Genomic DNA, 9,252 nt, shown 5'->3' on the forward strand with positions numbered 1-9,252 from the left:
ACCACCAACACAATTAGGGACAACCTATAAATAGTTCACACACCAAAACCTCCAATACACCAACTAGTACTACGGACGGCCTTCATGTCGATTCACAAAAATAGCTCTACAATCTTTCCCAAAATTTAACACAAGGATGAGTACCTAGTCTATCCTAACAAAGGTTCACCAAAACAAACAATGCCCTCTTCACCGAAAAAAACGGTTTATGCCAGCGATGACAGCGTGGGCATCTACGTAATCTACCTAGATTATGGAGAATCCCATTTCTCATCATAGACTAATATTTTATGCTGTTTTTAAAAGTGCAATATAGCTATTGTATTGAAGTTGGTTTCTAATTTTTCAATCTTGTTTTCTATATTTGCTTTGAATATCGACCTGCAAATTGTGTGTTGAGTATCTTTTTTCTGCTTGTAACATTTCAAACAGTACCACCCTACAACAACCCCGAATGGGGTTAGTAGTATTGGAAATAAATAGATAAATGAAGGCTAGGGCACACACTGAACCTGAAACGGGACAAAAACATACAGTGCACACATACCGATCAAAAAACATATATACATATATATATATATATAAAGTTCTCGCAATTTTTACTGGAATGTAAAGAAGCCTGACTTATGCAATTAACTAGAAATTTTATCCGCACCGTCTCCCTTACTACCCTTTTTGCATCATTCCTCTCCATGTGAATGTCTTCAGTCTCTGTCCAAATCGCAGTGCAGTCGTTACATTCGTGGACATGTTCTGCGATTTCTGAGTTCGGTGCACTGTTCTTCACGTTTCTTTTGTGTTCAGTTAATCTCTCGTTGATGCATCGTGATGTCTGACCTACATACTTAAACCCGCATTCCAGTGGTATATCTTACACAACACCATTCTCGCAATTTACCGATTTTTCTGGAAGGTCCTTTCTCCAGTTATTCGCTCCTGTTTGAAATGGCGTTAATCTACTGAGTTTAAAATCCGAGCAAAAGATAATGTCTACTCCAAATGTTTTCGCACATTCCTTCAAGTTGTGCGAAATTTCATGAAAATACGGCATCACAGCAAATCTGGTCCCTTCACCTTGTTCCGTTTCTCCCCTACCTTTGATAACCATTTATAACTGCCGTTTGACAAAAAATTTCTTTATATACTAAACAGATCAATCTTTCGCACTGTCTTTCAACCGAGTCCATGATAAAATGAACACACAACCTGTCTAGCGCGTTTCTGAGCAACAACTTTAAAACCCCAGCTTTTACGGCCTTCGAATGGCAGCTAATCCTGGGCAACACCGGTTTAGAATTTTCTTCTCCATATTCCCAACATATCCCTTGATTCACATGAATACATAAATCTAGGAACTCTAGGACCCCTCTTTCCGGTTTTTCCTTGGTAAACTTTAATTTCGGAGTCGCTGATCTTATCTCACTTTCGAGACTGCCTGTTATAAACGACGAGTTAATAGTAGAACAAAGAAAGCCTGCGACTTTTTATCATCGTGCATCTTGCAGCCAAATTCTGGCACTTATTTTATGCGTCTGAAGACTCCTTGGTATAGGAGGACATTCACTGACGCGCTTCATTGTTTGTTTCACGACGTCCGCTTTTTCGTACCCGGAAAGCTGTTTACAACACACTGTCAGATCTATTTTGTCGCGTCAAGACTTCGTATAACCAGAGGCGAATTTTTATTGGCGTCGTTGATTTATTTATGGATGTCTGACAAGCGAGCTATAATCAGGACAAAAATTCGTCGATGATCTTTCTGAAAAAGTAATGATTTATAAATCGCTGAATTACTCACCATTGCTTGACCTCTTTCTCGGAAACTGAAACAGTAAAACAAAACAAAAAAACGTTTCAATTGAAAGTGAAAACCGAACGCAATGGTCAATAAACAACAAACGAAGATACGGATTGCAATGTACATATATTTTGATAAAAAATGTGCTACGATTCCTAAAATTAAATTGACAATTTTGAACAAACAGCCATACACTCATTTTAAAAAGCATCTCGTGGGACGAAATTATATATTCAACGCTTATGGACAGTCTAGAATGCACACAAGGAACGATAAAAAAGGCTATTTTTTAAACGCGACTTCTATTTTAATTTTGTCTGTTGCTGTAATTGAAAATATCGCAAAATACTCAGTATCCAAAGGGAAAAACAGGGAGTGTTCGATATAAAGGTGCATATATTTTACATATGTGTAGCTTGTATCTAATACAACAAACGAGCAAAGTTTGAATGAAGAAATATTTTTAAAAGTGAGAAAATTATGTCGGCCCATTGCAACTCCATTGCACATGGTCATCTCTCGAAAGGTCCCTAGTAGCACGTCTTGATACGGTCTTCTGGAACAAACATATATTCAGTTAGCATGCTCTAAATCGAAATCCAACATTTCTTTTCTAGAGTTCTTCTTTTGCGCACTTTCAAATGAACTCGACTTCTAAACAAAAATTAACTTTATAAAAATCTTGGATGAAAGTAATAGGTAACTACAACATGTCATATTCTCGAAGTGGTGGTCCTCTCAATTTGCTCATTAAAAGTATCAAAATATAGCGAAAGTAGCGTAAAACGTTACTTGGCAATATTGGGGAAGATGAGTATCCGGTTCCTGAGATGGGTTAAGGTTCCCCGAAAACCTTATTTATAAAACTTGGGCAGAGACAATTAAGACTGCTTACGTGTAGGATTGCGAAACCATTTCTGCACGCAATGCATTCATACACGCCGCACGCCACGTCTTCTTTTTTTCATATGACGCTCCGGCGTTGACGTCATGCTCTCCCATTACGCATGCGCGGCGATCCCCGCCAGCTTCATGACGACTTGCATGACGAAGCATCCGCGTTTCTGTGTTCTTCTTTGTGCTTTATATCTGAGGCGCGTCTGCTTTCACCATTAGCGCCCCGCCGGCTTCTCTGACGTGGCATCTGCATTGCTGTGCTTCTCTTTGTGTTTTATTTCTGAGGCGCGTTCTCTTTGTACTTAACGGGTATTTATGTGGCGTTTCGCTCAGCCAATGGGAATTTAGATGCCATTTTGCTCAGCCAATGGGAAATTAGGTGCCGTTTTATTCACCCAATGGGCATAAAGGTACCGTTTCTCGCTGCTACAGACATCAGATGACGCCGGCTTCGCTCCATAGGACAGTTAATGCATACCCATTAAAAACTGGACGTCACTGGTATGACGTTGTACTTATGAAGACGCAGACGGCTGTACTATCTCCCGCTATCATCGTCTCTTTTAATTATCTGTCTGTAGTAATTAGGAAGATAAGAACGGCAGCAATCAAAGCACGGCGGAAGGCAAGGAGCGCGTGCTGGAGGTCGTGTGCTCGGATGACACACCCTACTGTTCTCATTCTCTCGGTTAGTATTGCGTGTGTCGTGTTCATCGTAGTTCAGTAGCACCATTAGCTAACGTATTCAATACGGCGCATGTCTGCCTCAAGGCAGAGCCGCCCAATATGATGGACCAACAATTAAAACATTTATATATATTTTTTTTTCTAAAAATGCAGATACATTTTTTTCGAACTTCGCTTTTGTTTTCGTTTGAATTCCAAGCTATGTAAAACCGTTAAGTATGTATTCATAATTTTAGACCAATCAGCTCCTTGTTTTTCAGCTCCGTATTTTTCAATTTGGTAATTGTCGGCGACAAAGCAGATTTAAATAATTATTTTAATACATATTACTTTTCTAAACTTTTTTCGTCTGCTTTCTTCGTTATTAACTGTACATAACCGTGAAGCATGTGTTCTTAGATTGAACACTTTTTGGTTTTGGCTTTGAAAACAAATATTTTGATATAATTTTAATACCAGTAGGAATTGACCGCATTCAACAAATATTTTCTCGCTTCTAGAAAGAAAATCCACCTCTCCGAGAATTCTCGTTTGTTACGTGATGTCTGGAATCTCTATAACTGCTGGATATATATTTTAGGCCGAATACATTGATAAGATATGTATATATGTTTAAACTGAGCTCTTTGGTATTTGTTCAATATTGTCCAGATGGCTTAAGAAACAAACTAAACCCTTGACAAAAATTTTTAATATGCATTGCTTTCTTTACTACTAGCAAGTACAAATTTGAAGTCTTTATATGATAGCCTGGCACTGGAAGTAAAATATTGGTATCAACATTTTATGACAATCTAATAAAATGTGCACAAAGCGTTTCATTGTCTGCATCACTTGCTCATCGTTGTACCCCACCCCCCTCCCTTTCCCCTCATGCAATGCCCTTCAAGAACGCCTTGGGGTATAATTAGTATGTAAATATTCTCCCTTAAAATAGTCAGAAAGGCGTCACAAACCCTATTGAATAATTTATTAGACTATATAGACCTTCTAAAACGATGTTTTTTCCCGCAAACTCGTTTGCACCATTTTAATTTTTTTAGAGCGCAGCTCTCAGGCGATCGTTTCCGGATTGAGCGGCGTCGGCGTCGCCGTTGGCGTCGGCGTAACCGCGCGGTGCATTATGGGTAAATTTCGCCGCTAAATTTAACGGAAAATTTTCCCGTTAAATCTAGCGAAAAAATTCCCCGCTAAATCTATCCAAAAAGTTTTCCCGCTAAATCTAGCGGAGAAAACTTCCCCGCTACATTTAGCGGAAAAATTTCCGCGTTAAATCTAGCCAAAAAATCTCCCGGCTAAGCCTAGCGGAATAATTTACCCACTAAATCTAGCGGAAAATATGTCCCCGCTAAATTTAGCGGAAACATATCCCCGTTAAATTTAGCGGAAAAATTTCCCCGTTAAATCTAGCCAAAAACTCTCCGCTAAGCCTAGCGGAATAATTTACCCTCTAAATCTAGCGGAAAAATTTACCCGCTATATCTAGCGAAAAAATTTCCTCACTGAATCTAGCGGAAAATATTTCCCCGCAAAATTTAGCGGAAACATATCCCCGTTAATTTTAGCGGAAAAATTTCCCCGCTATATCTAGCGAAAACATTTTCCCGCTAAATTTAGCCAAAAAAATTTCCACACTGTAGCGTGAAAACTTTTCCGCTAAATGTAGCGGAAAATTTTTCTCACTACATCTAGTGGAAAAGATTTCCCCGCTAAATTTGGCAGAAAAATTTCCCTGCTCGATTTAGCGGAAACATTTCCCCGTTTAATATAGCGATCTAGCTGAAAAATTGCCCCGATATATATAGTGGAAAAAGTTTCACCGCGGAATTTAGCGAAAATATTTCCGTGTTAAATTTAGCGGAAAAATTTCCCCGCTATATCTAGGAAAAACAATTCCCCGATAAATCTTGCGGAAAAAAATTCCCGCTAACACTAGCGGAAAAATTTCCCCGTTTAATCTAGCGATCTAGCGGAAAATTACCCCGATATATCTAGCGGAAAAAATTTCCCCGCGGAATTGAGCGATAAATTTCCCCGTTAAATTTAGCGGAAAAATTTCCCTGCTATATCTAGCGAAAAGAATTCCCCGCTAAATCTACTAGAAAATATTTCCCCGCAAGATTTAGCGGAAAAATATTCCCGCTAAGTGTAGCGGAAAATTTCCTCGCTACATCTAGTGGAAAAAATTTCCCCGCCAAATTTGGCGGAAAATTTTTCCCGCTGAATTTAGCGGAAAATTTTTCGCTTAATCTAGCGATCTAGCGGAAAAGTTTTCCCGATATTTCTTGCGGAAATATTTCCCCGCTAAATCTAGCAGAAAAAGTTTCCCCGCGGAATTTACCGAAAAATTTTTCTCGGAGAATCAAAATTTCACCTAAATGGGAGGCGAGCAGAAGAGGAGGAGGGGCATAGCCCCCACTCCGTTCCTTTCCCTCCTCCTCCTCAAGTGCTGCGCTCTACTTCGGTGTTACAAGGAGTTGTAAACGGCTTTCATTTTTTTAACTTTTAAGGTCTTTTTGTTTTTTGCCAAATTTAAGGTGTCGGCGAAAAAAAATTGTATGATAGTTATAGCAGAAATATTTTGGAAAATATACTTGTACATCACCACTAACCGATACAATAATTTACGCCAAATCCAAGTCGGCCGATCTTAGGCCTCGATAGTTTGACGTGGAATGGCCTATTTGCGATGTTGAGGAATGCATCGAGTTGTAAACCACCGTTATTTTTTTAGGTACAGTGACTTAAGATCATATAAATCTGATTGAAATAATATCAATCAAAATAAAATATAATAAACCTGGTTAAAATGTTATAAGGTACATCGTTACAAAAATATATTTTTTTACTAGTAAAACGTACAGTCGGGGACAAAAGTCTCAAGGACGCGCGAGCTGCGGCTGAAACGCATCGCTGTGCCTTCTGCCGGCGGGTCGCCTGTTTTCGAGATCACACAAAAGCGCATGCGCGTCCTACTGTGCCTGCAAGCATGTCTGTTTTCCCGCTTTTATGCGTCGTGGCGCCCAACTTGGAATCGGGCGCGTGGTACTGCCACGGAGATTGCGCTTACTGACATGGCATATATTATAAGCAAGGCGTCACGGCTGCTCAACTGAGCGATCAGCTCAGCTGGTGATAAAACAAGATGCGCTGACACGGCGAAATGCGGCGCAATGCCGCAGGCGGTATCTCCAGTTTCGGAATGTAGCAGACGCTCGTCAGCCGTAAGCGCTATCTCCGAGGCGGTACCACAGGTACCACGCGCCCGATTCCGAGTTAATCGCCGCGCCGCAGAAAAGCGGAAAAACACACATGCTTGCAGGCGCAGTAGGACGCGCATGCGCTTTTGTGTTATCTCGAAACCAGGTCAACCGCCGGCAGATGGCAGAGCAATGCGCTTCAGTCGCACCTCGCGCGTCCCGGGGACTTTTGTCCCCGACTGTACATAAAATATAAAGAGCTTCAGTAGTAATCAACGAGCATAAAGAAAAATGTAACAAAATACACATCCTGCTCTGAAGATCTTAATTATTTGATAAGATCAGAGTTCAATGCGTTGTGTCGTTTTTTTAATGAAAAGTGTTGATCCATTTTTTAATGATTATTTTCTGTCTTTTGTTTTATATACGGTATTTCCACTCAGCCACCAACCAGTATTTTTTTTTTCCTTAGAGGACCGGACGACTCATATTGTCACGGGTGGTGACCAATAAACAATAAATGAACAGAAAGAAATAAACGTTTAATGTGGCAAACTTGTGCCAAAAAATAAAAGGGTACAAAAAATAATAACAGAGCGTCGTGGGCGTCGAAGTCAGCGTAACAGCAGAGTCGAACGCTGGGGCGAAACTGACTGCACATCAGCACGCGGAGTCCCTTATGTACGCGCGTTGGTATCTGGAACAATCGGCTTAGATTGTTCGGCGACTGGAACATTCCGAACTCGATCAGACGAGAATGTTCTCGAAATCACGAGAACACAACGTTGAAAGAACAAATAAAAGAGCATTCCACAGACTGGAATCGAACCCAGACTTTCTGCGCGACAGTCAAGCACGGTAACCACTCGTCCACGCGCGCGGTCGGTCGCCGACGAGCGTGGCAATATAGTAATTACCAAATAATAAACTGGGTTTTATGGGGTCGCTATCACGTGAAATTGTACAACCACCACTTTCGAGGTTAATTAACACGGCCCCTAAATAATTTAGCCTGAATTGTCAGAACAACGTGAAAACAAAAGATAACAGATGTCGTTATAGAATACACAGATTTACCCTAATAATATACCATGAATTTTACTGGGCATCCGTGCCGAACGTACTTTAAGTAATTTTAGCTAATGCACACTAGGTGCCCCAAATATCATTCAGTTATAAGTGTCTACCTCCTCTTTGCCACTGATAGTTCGATAAATGCCCTCCCGTGAAAGTTTCACTGAAACTAGCAAGCTGATAAGGTGAATTACTGCAGCTGCCAAATCTGGACTATTTGTCAAATGACAGATTTAAGACAAATGGTAACATCGATGAAGGATTTTGCTTCTTTTAATTTCTTGTGGGTCTTTATGTGGATTGTTGCAATATAATGTAGCCGTGATTACTGATAGTACAAACCACTCCCTCCCTTCTAGTAAGCATGTAATGTTGAGCGGTACTAATTGAGGAATGCTTATTGAAGCATTTGACAGATATTACAGAACGTTACGAATTTCAAGAACATCAGCTAGTCGGTGACAACTGCTACTTAACTATTAAACTTCATCGCAAGCCCAAGCAAAGGGAAGTATGTGCCTCAACTATTCCACGTAAACACGAATTAAAAGCCTATACTACTAAATTTGCTAATATACTAAAAAATGCAAGCCGGATGTCGAGGGCATAAAACATAGACCAGCTCAAAATAAAAAATACCTGCTTTTGCCGATATAAAAAAAAAAAAAAAAAACGTTATAATTATACGCGTTGAACGTCCGTGGTAAGAACTTTAAACGGTATCACCAACTCTACGAAGTCAATAGCGCCTTTCTGAGTTCATGGTAGAGTGATTTCTGTCCATGACATATCTCAACATATTGACTAACGTTCGAAACAATTTATGATTTTTTTTTCAAGCACGATGCCATGCATTCTTTAGACCTGCCGTCACCATTATAAATCGTTGGGTCCATTGCAAAATTGTATGCTGCTTTTTTTTATTATCAACTGATCTGTATTGTGTTTCTTGAAAGTAACGAACCACTGAATCGACATAATATCCGGCTTCATGACAACACAATTATGGACAGTATTTGATCGACTCTCACCATAATGTCAAACGCATTAAGACACCAATATTGGCAAAACCCCTGCTGCACAAGTTACTGCTGTAACGACCGCACAGCAGCTTGTGTTATGTAAGCGAAGATAAACTGCAACAGCGTGTGTTCAGTTTGGAAAAGGGTGGAGAACACCGTTTTTAGTTGTCGTAACCTTTCGTAATCGTAATCTTTATTGGCTAAGCAGAGCCGTGTCAAAATAGACACGGGCCACGTGCAATCTTTACATACTCTGCAAGCCTTACTGTCGGATCGAAAATTTTAGACAGGTTCTGATTTCTTAAAACATTTATTTTATAATTTATAATATTTGGGAACAATGAAGCTTGAACCAGAAAACATATTCCAACGGCGGGGACCGTCAATTTAGCCGTGAAACGGGCGCTTTATAATCGTTCGTTCTGGCCTGCAACCTCCATACCCGGTCATCAGATTTGCCCGGTCAGGTACCACGTTTCTTTTGCAGCTTGATATTTGGATGTATTTTTCTCGTCAATGTACTGATGCCCGACTTGGGGGCTCCTGGAGGTGGTAAGTGCAGAGAGAGTAGGAA

Source organism: Ixodes scapularis, unplaced genomic scaffold (genome assembly GCF_016920785.2).
Source record: "Ixodes scapularis isolate PalLabHiFi unplaced genomic scaffold, ASM1692078v2 PGA_scaffold3__209_contigs__length_174095766, whole genome shotgun sequence".
Taxonomy (NCBI): Eukaryota; Metazoa; Arthropoda; class Arachnida; order Ixodida; family Ixodidae; genus Ixodes; species Ixodes scapularis.